This window comes from Ahaetulla prasina, chromosome 2 (assembly GCF_028640845.1).
Source record: "Ahaetulla prasina isolate Xishuangbanna chromosome 2, ASM2864084v1, whole genome shotgun sequence".
NCBI lineage: Eukaryota > Metazoa > Chordata > Lepidosauria > Squamata > Colubridae > Ahaetulla > Ahaetulla prasina.
The window spans coordinates 250,672,892-250,686,976 of record NC_080540.1 but is presented as its reverse complement, the minus strand read 5'-3'; positions in this window follow the sequence as shown (position 1 = coordinate 250,686,976).

Below are 14,085 nucleotides of genomic sequence, written 5' to 3'. Positions count from 1 at the left end.
ACCTGTGGCCTTTCGGGTGCACTTTAAGGTTTTGGTCACTACCTTTAAAGCGCTCCATGGCTTAGGGCCTGGGTACTTACGGGACCACCTGCTGTTACCTCATGCCTCCCACCGACCCGTATGCTCACACAGAGAGGAACTTCTCAGGGTGCCGTCCGCCAAGCAATGTCGGCTGGTGGCCCCCAGGGGAAGATCCTTCTCTGTGGGGGCTCCCACACTCTGGAATGAACTTCCCCCGTTTACGCCAAATACCTGACCTTCGGACCTTCTGCCACGAATTGAAAACACATCTATTTATTCGTGCGGGGCTGGCTTAAATTTTATTGGTTTTAAATTTTCTATCATTAATTTTAAGGGGTTTTTTAGTTTTATATATTTTAAAGTTTTTAGGCCAACTATATAATAAGTTTTTAATTTGTATTTTAATTGTATATTGTACTGTTTGTTTTACCTTGGCTGCACAGCGCTCTGAGTCCTTCGGGAGAAGGGCGGTATAAAAATCGAATAAATAATAATAATAAATAATAATAATAATAATAAAAGGATACTGTAAAATCTCCATTCCTTCCCCATTCCAGGGGAAGGTTACTGCAAAATCCCCATTTCCTCCTGATCAGCTGGGACTTGGGAGGCAGAGAATAGATGGGGACGGGGCCAGTCAGAGGTGGTGTTTACCAGTTCTCTGAACTACTCAGAATTTCCGCTACTGGTACTCCAGAACTTGTCAGAACCTGCTGAATACCACCTCTGATCCACATCTTATAAAAGTTCTCACCTTATTACAAGCTACTATGACAAGAATAAGTCACACTTAAATGCTATCACATCACATACTTCTCCTTTTCTAAAGCAGGACTTTCTTTTGACCTTGTATAGGATTATCTTGAATTAGAAATATTTTTTGTAGGTGAAATTGTCATATATATTACAAATATAGTGATTACTATCTTTTCCCTATTTATTACAGATACATCCAAACTATCCTCCAAGAAATCAAAGTGAAATACAATGGCTAAGATATAATTTTGTTCTACATTTGTTTATTTATTTATTTATTTTGTCACAACAATATATATAAGTATCATACAGAAAAGATTATATAATATATAAACATATATAAGAGTAAATATTAGGAGGAATATATATATATATATATATATATATATATATATATATATATATATATATATATATATATATATATATATATATATATATATATATATGTTTTCTGAGGTTTTCACGGTGTTTGTATATAGGTCTTTGGTTGTTGGGTTTTCTCCGTGTAAATTGAAACGTGCCAAGACACTTCCAATTTTACGGAGAAACTATATATATATATATATATATATATATATATATATATATATATATATATATATATACATATATATATATATATATATATATATATATATATATATATATATATATATATATATATATATATATGTTTTCTGAGGTTTTCACGGTGTTTGTATATAGGTCTTTGGTTGTTCGGGTTTTCTCCGTGTAAAATTGGAAGTGTGTTGGCGGCGTTTCGACGAAGTCTCATTCGTCATCTTCAGGCTTCAGCTTCGTGCTTCTGGGAGCAATGTGTGATCGCAGCTGTTTCTTCCTTTTAACTGCTAGTGGGGGTTTGAACTGATTGGGTGGGAGCTTGGCTGTGCTCTGATTGGATGGGGGGGGGTTGTGCTCTGATTGGCTGGGGGTGTGTCCTGTGTTGGTGGGGGCTTGTTTGTGCTCAGTTTAGTCTGTGTTGCAGGGGGATTTGAGCTGGTGAGCTGCATAGCTGTTGTTTGGCTTTGTGGTCGTGCTACATCTTCATAGTGGGTGTCAGTCTGCTGCATGTATGGATTGGAGGGGTTTGAAATGGCTAATGTTGCAGCTGCGGTCTGGCTTCTGGTCCTTGGTCGTGCTTCATGATCAGTGTGGGTTTGGGTCTGCTTTCTGGGTGGATGTGCGGTGGTGACATCCTGTGTGGACCTCGTGAGTGTGGGTCTGGTATATATATATGAAGGAGAAAAAGAAAAAAAATCAAAAAAACCCAAAAAACAATAGGACAGGAATGGTAGGCATGTTTGTGCTCTTATGCACGCCCCTTATGGTCTTCTTAGGAATGGGGTGAGGTCAATAGTAGAAAGTTAAAGCTTTTGGGATTATGGGAAGAGACCACAGAGTCAGGTAAAGTATTCCAAGCACTGATGATTCTGTTACAGAAGTCATATTTTCTGCAATCTAGATTAAAGCGGTTAACATTAAGTTTAAATCTATTGGTTGCTCTTGTATTATTGCAATTAAAGCTGAAGTAGTCTTTAACAGGAAGGACATTACAATAGATGATTCTATGAGTTAAACTTAGGTCTTGTCGAAGGCGACGGAGTTCCAAGTTTTCTAAGCCTAGGATTTCAAGTCTGGTGGGATAAGGTATTTTGTTGTTTTCAGAGGAATGAAGAACTCTTCTGGTAAAATATTTCTGGACACGCTCAATTGTATTGATATCAGAAATGTGGTGTGGGTTCCAGACAGGTGAGCTGTATTCTAGAATTGGTCTAGCAAATGTTTTATATGCTCTGGTTAGTAGTGTAGTGTTTTTGGAAAAGAAGCTATGCAAGATTAGGTTTACAACTCTTAGAGCCTTTTTTGCTATGTAGTTGCAGTGGGCTTTGGCACTTAGATCATTTGATATGAAAACTCCAAGGTCTTTAACAGGGTGGGGGTCATCTGCAAGGTAATGTCCATCAAGTATGTACTTAGTGTTTGGGTTCTTTTTTCCAATATGTAAGACTGAGCATTTGCTGGATGAGATTTGGAGTTGCCAAGTTTTGGACCAAGTGGTTAGATGATCAAGGTCTTTTTGAATGGTAGATGTATTGTCTGTGGTGTTAAATAGTTTGACATCGTCAGCAAAGAGAACACAATTACTTGAGATATGGTCACAAAGATCATTAATGTATAGTATAAAGAGTGTTGATCCAAGAACGCTGCGTTGAGGAACGCCACTCTTGACAGGAACAGGATTTGATAGAGCATTGCCAATTTTGACCACTTGTTGTCTGTTAGACAGAAAAGCAGATATCCATTTGTGAAGGGGTCCTGAAATGCCATAGGATTTTAGTTTTAGGAGAAGTTTATCATGTACTACTGAGTCAAAAACTTTGCAGAAGTCTATGTAGATTGCATCTATTGTTTTGCCTTGATCAAGATTTGTAGTCCATATGTTTTTACAATGGAGAAGTTGTAAGTTGCATGATAATTTTTTCCTGAAACCAAATTGTTTATTAGAGAGTAGGTTGTTTGTTTCTAAGTGTGAGGTGATGGATTGGTTGATGATTGATTCCATGACTTTGCAGGTGACGCAGCACAGAGAGATTGGTCTGTAATTTTCAACTAAGCTGGGGTCTCCTTTTTGAAGATTGGGATGACTGTGGCTAGTGACCAAAGTTTGGGAAGGAACTGGTAGTGAAAGCTTTATCAAAGATTATGCTTAGGGTTCTGCTATATTAGTGGAAAGTTTTTTAAGAAGTATGCACATAGTCCATCGGTCCAATAGATAGCGATGGTTTCAAGTTATGAAGAGCTTTTCCAACATTATCTTCTGTGAAATCTATATGTTAAGTCATCATACTCATTGCTGGTACGTTTGGGAATGTCGGATATGAGTCATCGCTGTTAACAAAACTGAGCCAAAGAATATGTTGAAGAGGTTTGCTTTAACTGTTTCATCATTGCATTCTTTGTTGTTAGAATCTTTTAGTGGTGGGATGGATCTTGAGTCTTTAAGTTTATTGTTGTCAAAATTATAAAAGGCACGATTGGAATTTGTGCGCAGAAGGTCCTCTTCTTGTTTGCTGTGGTAATTTGTGCATTCAGTTTTATTTGGTTGCATATATTCCTGTAGCGGTTTTGAAGTTTGCTACATAGCCTTTTTGTTTCTTCTCCAGAGGATTTTTTTTTGAAGCTTTTTATTGATATGGGTAGTTTGCTTTTCCTGATCTTGGTGGTCGTTTGTGGTACATATAGTTTAATGACTCTATTGATTTCAAGTAGGAAAACTCTATAGTGGTCTTCAGCAGTTATACAGGTTGCAAACAGATTTTGCCAGTCCAGAAATGAGAGATCGTTGTTTATAAGGTCATAGTTGGCTTTTTGAAGTTGTAGTTAGGAATACTATTGTTATGACGATTTAAGTAGGGACGTATATTGAGACGAAAGTCAATCATGCAGTGGTCACTGTTGGAAAAGGTTCTTTAATTTGTAGTCCATAAATTGAGTTTGGGTTGTTGCAGAAGATGAGGTCAAGGCAATTGTTGAGTCTTGTATTGTTAGTTACAAGTTGTTCAAGACCTAGGTTTGTAACAGCGTTGTATAGTGTAGTATGGATTGGTTGATGATTGATTCCATGCCTTTGCAGGTGACGCAGCACAGAGAGATTGGTCTGTAATTTTCGAATAAGCTGGGGTCTCCTTTTTTGAAGATTGGGATGACTGTGGCTAGTGACCAAAGTTTAGGAAGGGAACTGGTAGTAAAAGCTTTATCAAAGATTATGCTTAGGGGTTCTGCTATATTAGTGGAAAGTTTTTTTAAGAAGTATGCACATAGTCTATCAGGTCCAATAGATAGCGATGGTTTCAAGTTATGAAGAGCTTTTCCAACATTATCTTCTGTGAAATCTATAGGTGTTAAGTCGTCGTACTCATTGCTGGTACGTTTTGGGAATGTCGGATATGAGTCATCGCTGTTAACAAAAACTGAGCCAAAGAATATGTTGAAGAGGTTTGCTTTAACTGTTTCATCATTGCATTCTTTGCTGTTAGAATCTTTTAGTGGTGGGATGGATATTGAGTCTTTAAGTTTATTGTTGACAAAATTATAAAAGGAACGATTGGAATTTGTGCGCAGAAGGTCCTCTTCTTGTTTGGTGTGGTAATTTGTGCATTCAGTTTTTATTTGGTTGCATATATTCCTGTAGCGGTTTTTGAAGTTTGCTACATAGCCTTTTTTGTTTCTTCTCCAGAGGGATTTTTTTTTTTGAAGCTTTTTTATTGATATGGGTAGTTTGCTTTTTCTGATCTTGGTGGTCGTTTGTGGTACGTATAGTTTAATGACTCTATTAATTTCAAATAGGAAAACTCTATAATGGTCTTCAGCAGTTATACAGGTTGCGAACAGATTTTGCCAGTCCAGAAATGAGAGATCGTTGTTTATAAGGTCATAGTTGGCTTTTTTGAAGTTGTAGTTAGGAATACTATTGTTATGACGATTTAAGTAGGGACGTATATTGAGACGAAAGTCAATCATGCAGTGGTCACTGTTGGAAAAAGGTTCTTTAATTTGTAGTCCATAAATTGAGTTTGGGTTGTTGCAGAAGATGAGGTCAAGGCAATTGTTGAGTCTTGTATTGTTAGTTACAAGTTGTTCAAGACCTAGGTTTGTAACAGCATTGTATAGTGTAGTATGGACTAGATCAGTTGTACATTCATTAGTTATCCAGTTAATGAGAGATTTAGGTCACCCAGGAAGATGAGAGGATATGGGCAAGAGGTAGCCCATGTTAGTAGTGAGGTTAACATATTTGCGTGAGTAATGTCGTAGTCAGGGGCTCTGTAACATAGTAAGAATCGAAGAGTGGTGTTAAGGGATAGGTCGCATACAATAGTTTCAGGAAGAGAGAGTTTATGTGCAACTTGAATGTTTTTTAGGTTCAGTGACTTTTTTAAAAAGATAGCCACTCCACCACCTCTTCGGTTATCACGATCTGATCGATAAACCTGATATTCTTTGTTTGTAACAATGGAGCCAGGAAGGGATGAGTTCAGCCATGTTTCACAAATAAATTTGATATCAAATGTACCACTGTTTAACAAGAGGATAAATTCAAGTAATTTGTTAACAAATTGCTTCTTGCATTTATCAATTTGCATTTGAGATCTGTAGTGATTGGTGTTGAAGAGGTTAGGGGCGTGCATACCTAGTTTTGGATGTTGGTTGGTTGGGGGTTGTATACAACAGGTGGTTCTATAGGTGGTTGGATGGGTGGATGGATGTTTTGGGAGGTGAGTGTTTGGATGCTGGGTACTGAAAGCATATGATGTAACTGAATTTTTCTTTGAATTTTTGTTCTTCACTTTAACCATTACATCCTTATATGTGTCCTTTATATACTGTTGGGTTTGCATATAACCTAAAGCTTTGTTGGTTTCTATTGTGTCTAAAATGCCTCCAATCTTTGCTTTCATGCTTGTGCACTTTTAATAGGTTAGGAGATGGTTTTATTAAAGAATGAAAACAAAAAATGGCACCCTTCAGCTAAACTGGATCTAGAACTCAAGTTTAGCATGAACTAAAGGATCCAGTTTTACTTTAGATGCAATTTTACAAATTAATGCAGCGCCAGTGAATCAGATTCTGTTACATTGTCTTTCTCTTTCTTTTCCATCATCTTCACTATTATATTCAACATAATCATCACCACAAAAAATAGAGAATCCATAAAGAATGAATTTTGATTAGTTTTGAAATAAAGCAACATAGGAACCTAAGACAATTGGGCCAATGAGTTTGACACAATGTATTATGTCAAATCTCAAGATGCTTCAGCTTCTTCTTGGATGAGAAGAAAAACATCTTCAAAGAAAAACCAGAAAGTTCAGTTGCCTCTTGAAAAGCACATTGGCAAAAACATGACTTGGATAACTGAGAATCTCCGTAGATATATTGTGTCAAATACTCTCATAGGTGTAATGGTTATTAATTCCCGTCTTGTCTTACATGGCTGGTAATAAATTTCTGGGCAATTCTTAACCTTCAGATATCAAAGTGAAGATACCCTTATCTATGGGTTCTGCCTGAATATACCTGGATCCAATAAAACCAAGGATTCTTACAAATGCTACAGTATAATTATTCAGAAAGAATCTAATGGTATTGTATTTTTGTGTAGGCGTGTATCACACTGTTCATTTTTCCTGGGCGGTGTGTATCTACTATATAGACAATAGCAGATATATTGCATCATCATGCTTTTTTGTTAACGTAGGTTTTTGTGGATTGTCAGCATGAATTCAGAAATAACCGTGGCAACTCTTCAGGATGCAGGACTGTTATTTTGTGAGAAGAAAGAAAGAAAATATAGGAGACGTCTGTAACAACTGCTACGTAATATTCATATTTTTTCTTTTGTAATCTGCATTTTTTAAATTACTGTTTGATTGTTCTGTTTGACTCAATAAGAAAACAATAAAACATAATAAAGTAACAAAAAATATAAATTAGCAAGAACAAACACTTCTTTTAGGTTTGAGCTTAAAAATAATGAAGGAAGGGAAGGAAAGAGAAAGAGAAAGAGAAAGAGAAAGGAAGAAGGCTGATCTGGAGGAGAGCTGATTTTTGTAATATTATCATAACACAGGTAAAGGAAAATTCAGTATTTTTGTTCTCTGAAAAGTCCTGCGTGAAATTGACTCTCTTTATTAAGAAGGAAAGTGATTAGTGATATTTGAGATGAGTTTTTGTGGTGGTGGTCAATTTTATCATGATTGCAGTCATCCATTCCTTTATCTCATTCCTACCTCAGATAGTCTTCTGCCAATCCCATCTTGGGCAATCTATTTGCCTATCTTTCTAAATTTGATTGCTGATAAAATGGGTTATGATTATTTACTTACTAACTCATTCATTCAACTTGTATATCCATCCATCTCAGAGGCCTGACAAATAAGGCAAAAAGAATGAACTACATCTATACATAAGGGGCGTGCATAAGAGCACAAATGTTCCTATCGTTCCTGTCCTATTGTTCTCCTTCGTTATATCCAATTAATATAGTTATTACATACTCATACTCATATATATGCTTATATATTGTATAATTATTTCATGCTTATGCTTATATATATTGTGTGACAAAAATAAATAAATAAATAAATAAATAAGTCCCAACTAATTTTCAGAATGCAGAAGGAAAGAGTTTTGATTTTATAGTGAAGCTGGATTTCTAGAAGCAATTTTAAGTTTTGTATTGTTTGGGTGATAGGAAATTAAAATTTTCAGTTGGTTTATCTTATAAGCCTTGACAATTTTACCATCCCAGAATATAAATTATTTATTAAATGAAAATAATTTTGACATTTTGTCTAGTTCTTTAGATATGTCCTGACAATGTGTCCCAAATATTTAGAGTTTGATAGTTATAGAAAGAAATATGTTACTCAGCTTTCTGTTTTATTTTCTAAACTATATAGAAACTAGAAAATTGATTCTGTGGAGTATATTTGACTTAAACATCACTAATTGCTTGATAGTGTTTTAATCACAAACCTAAAAGATTTTTGATGATTAAGAATAGAATTTTATTGGCCAAGTGTGATTGGACACACAAGGAATTTGTCTTGGTGCATATGCTCTCAGTGTACATAAAAGAAAAGATACGTTCATCAAGGTACAACATTTACAACACAATTGATGATCAATATATCAATATAAATCATAAGGATTGCCAGCAACAAGTTATAGTCATACAGTCATAAGTGGAAAGAGATCGGTGATGGGAACTATGAAACGATTAATAGTAGTGCAGATTCAGTAAATAGTCTGACAGTGTTGAGGGAATTATTTGTTTAGCAGAGTGATGGCCTTCGGGAAAAAACTGTTTTTGTGTCTAGTTGTTCTGGTGTGCAGTGCTCTATAGCGTCGTTTTGAGGGTAGGAGTTGAAACAGTTTATGTCCAGGATGCGAGGGATCTGCAAATATTTTCACGGCTCTCTTCTTGATTCGTGCAGTATACAGGTCCTCAATGGAAGGCAAGTAGGTAGCAATTATTTTTCTGCAGTTCTAATTATCCTCTGAAGTCTGTGTTTTTCTTGTTGGGTTGCAGAACCGAACCAGACAGTTATAGAGGTGCAAATGACAGACTCAATAATTCCTCTGTAGAACTGGATCAGCAGCTCCTTGGGCAGTTTGAGCTTACTGAGTTGGCGCAGAAAGAACATTCTTTGTTGTCCTTTTTAATGATGTTTTGATGTTAGCTGTCCATTTGAGATCTTGATATGATAGAACCCAGAAATTTGAAGGTTTCTACTGTTGATACTGTGTTGTCAAGTATTGTGAGAGGTGGAAGTATGGAAGGGTTTTCCTAAAATCTACCACCATTTCTACGGTTTTGAGTGTGTTCAGTTCCAGATTGTTTTGGTTGCACCACAAGGCTAGTCCTTCGACCTCTCGACTATATGCGGATTCGTCATTGTCTCGAATGAGACCAATCACTGTTGTGTCATCTGCGAACTTCAGTAGCTTAACAAATGGATCATTGGAGATGCAGTCATTGGTATACAGAGAGAAGAGAAGTGGGAGAGCACACAGCCTTGGGGGCCCCTGTGCTAATTGTACAGGTATTTGATGTGATCTTGCTTAGCTTCACCTGCTGCTTCCTGTTTGTTAGGAAGCTTGTGATCCACTTACAAGTCTGTTCCGGTACCTGTAGCTGGTTTAGCTTAGTTAGAAGAATGTCTGGAATGATGGTATTGAATGCTGAACTAAAGTCTACAAAAGGACCCTTGCATAGGTCTTTGGAGACTCAAGATGTTGTAGGATGTAGTGCAGAGCCATATTAACAGCATCATCTGTTGATCTATTTGCTCGGTATGCAAATTGCAAGGGGTCTAAAAGCGGATTCGTGATGGTTTTCAGGTAGGAAAGCACTAGCCTTTCAAAGGTTTTCATGACTACAGATGTTAGAGCAACTGGTCTGTAGTCATTCAGTTCCTTGATGGTGGGCTTCTTTGGCACTGGGATGATGGTAGAGCGTTTGAAGCAAGAAGGAACATAGCACATCTCTAGTGATTTATTGAAAATATGGGTGAAGATGGGGGCCAATTGGTCAGCACAGACTTTTAAGCAAGAAGGAGTTATCTTGTCTGGGCCTGGAGCTTTTCCTGGCTTTTGTCTGTGAAATAGGTCCCGCACTTCCTTTTCTGTGATCACTAGGGGTTGTGAACCCAATGAAATGGGGTCAGTTGTAGGAGGCTTGACTGTTGTTGCTGTGTCTGAGATGGGGGTTGTGGAGATAGGTGGCTGTAGTTTCCTTTCAAACCTGCAGTAAAACTCATTCAGGTCATCTGCCAGTTGTTGATTACCTTCAGCCTGGGAAGGAGGTTTGCCATAGCCGGTGATATTTTTAAGAGTTTTCCACATGTTTGCTGGTTCATTTGCTGAAAATTGATTCTTTAGCTTTTCAGAGTAGCTTCTTTTTGCTGCTCTTATCTCCCTTGTTAGTGCATTTCTGGCCTGATTGTACAGCATTTTATCACCTTTTCTGTAGGCTTCCTCTTTGGAATGTCGTAGCTGCTTAAGTTTAGGTGTAAACCAAGGTTTGTTATTACTGTGTATTCGCAAGTTCCTTGTAGGTACACATAGGTCTTCACAGAAGCTGACATATGATGTTACAGTATCTGTGAGTTCATCCAGGTCTGCAGAGGTATCTTTAAAAATATTCCAATCAGTGCAGTCAAAACATTGCTGGGGAATATCATTCTTCATTGTCTTGTATGAAAGAAAGAAAGAGAACAGAAGGTTTTTTCTTATTTTCCATGGGCTAAAAGTTATTCATTATTTTATAGAGTGTCTTAAAAGAAACCACAGATTTTCAGATCTCAAATATATAAATATATGGTCCAGCCTTCTGAAATGTTTGACATATGGCAATTGGAAAGACAAAATGAAAGATGCAATACATTGTATGTATATATGTATGTACATACATACATACAAACATACACATGCATACATACGTACTTCTCCCTGATTCTTTAAAAGTAGCTAAATTCTAACTCCAGACATTACTGGGAAATATTAACTATGTTGCTCTTCTATCTATCATCTCTGACTCTGACTCTGTCTCTCTCGCTCTCTCTGTCTCTGTCTCTGTCTCTCTCTCTCTCTCTCTCTCTGTCGCTCTCTCTTTTGTGGGGGAAGAATAAAAGAAATAGAAGCTTCCAATTTGTTATGCAGAAAATATAAGTACAATTATAAAATTATCTCTTACTTTATTATTATAAAACCTTACCTGATCAGGAGAATCTAGATATGTGGAAACAATATTAAGCTGCGATCTTGGTCTTGGAATGAATTGTGATGGGATGACATGGGTTGCAAAGACTATTGGGAAAATATAATAATTGCATGGATTTTCTATACCTCACTAGTATACACTAAAATGGGATTCTTAAAAAATGCTATAATTGGAAAACAAACATTTATTAACTGTGCTTCTTTCTTTGGTAGTGGCAGGATAAATTAAAACCACATTGATTTTCATTAATATAACATGTGGATTGTAGAATTTTAGTACAAGGTGTGCCCAATTATGGTTATTTGCATATATTTATCATCACTATGTACCATTTTTATAGAATGCCTCCCTCAGTTTGGCTCAGGAAGATACATTATGTTGAGAATGTGTCTTTATTTTGCTGCATTAGTCTTGGCATCTTTTATTACAAGGGAACGTTACTATACTGTATATCTGTAGAAATCCCAAATAAGCAGGTTTCCTACATTAAAGATATATGGATAATAATTATTTTTAAAAATAGAAAGGGTGGTTCCAGAATAAAAAAAATATTTTTCCTGGAAGCCTACATTATTTTCATAATAATGGTTCCAGAAGAAAATGCATTTTCCTTTTTATGCAAAAAGTCTCTAAGGAGTTTCCAGTCATTGATATAGGTCAGTGGTTCTCAACCTTTTCTTCATCATGGAACCCCTTTAAATACCTTTTGTGGCCATGCACCATGGCCATGGACCACCAAGACTTAACCCAAGATTTAAATCATAACATTTCTTCAAGCCTTCGCTGACTCCTTGTGATGATATCATGGTCCCCCCACCCGAATGAGTAACCTATGAGTAATAAATTGAATTCTAGTACCTTCTAGGTAAAAAAACTTCCAGTTGAGATTTTATGGATTAGACATTGCTGCAAGCATCTCTATACCATGGTGAAGATTGAAAAGGAGAGACCAAGAAATTGCCTACCTACTTGCTCTGGATAGCTGCTCCTCACAAGAATTAGAGTCTTCTTATACTATAGATACCTGGTGCCAGTTTATTTTGTCTGTTCTCAAAAGTTAGATTAGCTTAGGGTGAGAAATCTGAAATTCCAAAGTTGAGCCCAAGAACAGCCCCTCTATCGGTGGTGTGATCTCCCCCTCACCCCAAACATTTTAGGTGCAAATAATTGGAATATAAAGTTAAATAGAGACTAAACTCTATTTAAGAGGACAATAAATAATAGTTTCAGTGTATGTGAGCAACCTCCTATTGTTTCACAATTAGATACACATTCTGTCTATGGACAAAGAATATATATATATATATATATATATATATATATATATATATATATATATGTTTTCTGAGGTTTTCGCGGGTGTTTGTATGTAGGTCTTTGGTTATTCGGGTTTTCTCCTGCGTAAAATTGGAAGTGTCTTGGCGACGTTTCGACGAAGTCTCATTCGTCATCTTCAGGCTTCAGCTTCGTGCTTCTGGGAGCAATGTGTGATTGCAGCTGTTTCTTCCTTTTTAACTGCTAGTGGGGGTTTGAACTGATTGGGTGGGAGCTTGGCTGTGCTCTGATTGGATGGGGTTTTTTTTGTGCTCTGATTGGCTGGGGGTGTGTCCTGTTTGGGTGGGGGCTTGGTTGTGCTCAGATTAATGTGAGTTGCAGGGGGATTTGAGCTGGTGAGCTGCATTGCTGTTGTTTGGCTTCGCGTTCGTGGTCGTGCTACATCTTCACAGTGGGTGTCTGTCTGCTGCATGCATGGATTGGAGGGGTTTGAAATGGCTAATGTTGCAGCTGCGGTCTGGCCTCTGGTCCTTGGTCGTGCCTCCTGATCAGTGTGGGTTTGGGTCTGCTTTCTGGGTGGATGTGTGGTGGTGACATCCTGTGTGGACCTCGTGAGTGTGGGTCTGGTGTCATTCCTCATGTTAGGGACTCGTTTGTCAATAAGGGCGGGTTTCCAAATGGCTGGTAGGCGGGAGGTATCATCTTGTTTGTTCATGCTGTGTGGATGTTTTTCTATCTCAATGGCTTCTCTGATTATTCTGTTGTTAAAGTGTTCAGTTTTGGCGATAGTTCTGGTCTTTTTAAAATCAATATCGTGTCCTGTGGCTTTAAGGTGTTGGACCAGGGAAGAAGTTGGTTCCTCTTTTTTGACTGAGTTCTTGTGTTCTTCAATGCGTGCACTTATTCTTCTGTTGGTTTGTCCGATGTATGTGGTGGGGCAGGCGGTGCATGGGATTTCATATACTCCTTGATTTTCTAACTCAATTTTGTCTTTGGGGTTTCTTAGGATGGTGGATATTTTTTGGTTTGTGCAGAATGCTGTCTTGATGTTATGTTTGTGGAGGATCTTGCTGATTCTGTCTGTGGTGCCTTTTATATATGGGAGGAGGGCTGTGCCGTTTTCTTGTTCTCTGTCTTCGATTTTAGTGGGGGGTTCTTTTTGGATTAGTTTGGTAATCTTATTTCTCTGGAATCCATTGGATGTTAGTACATTTGTGAGAGTGTGTAGTTCGGTTTTTAGGTGTTGTTCGTCAGCTAAGCGTTTTGTTCTAGAGATGAGTGTCTTGGCTACGGAGTTGATCTGTGCTGGGTGGTGGTGTGACAGTGCGTGCAGATAGCGGTTTGTGTGTGTTTTCTTCTGGTAGATGGTGTGTCCTAGGGAGCCATTGGGTTTCTTGTAGACTAAGACATCTAGGAAGGGAAGCTGGTTGTTAACTTCTGTTTCCATGGTGAACTGTATTTTGGGGTGTAGGCTATTGAGGTGTGTGAGGAAGTTGTCAAGTTTTTCTTTCCCATGTGGCCAGATTATGAAGGTGTCGTCTACGTATCTGAGCCAGAGTTTGGGTTTGTGATCAGATTTTTCTAGTGCTTGGGTTTCAAAGTGTTCCATGTAGAGGTTGGCAATGACAGGTGAGAGGGGTGATCCCATGGGTGCTCCTTCTATTTGTTTGTATTTTTGTCCATTATAAATGAAGTATGTGTTGGATAGGCAGTGGTTGGTCAGATCTAGGATGTGCTTGGGG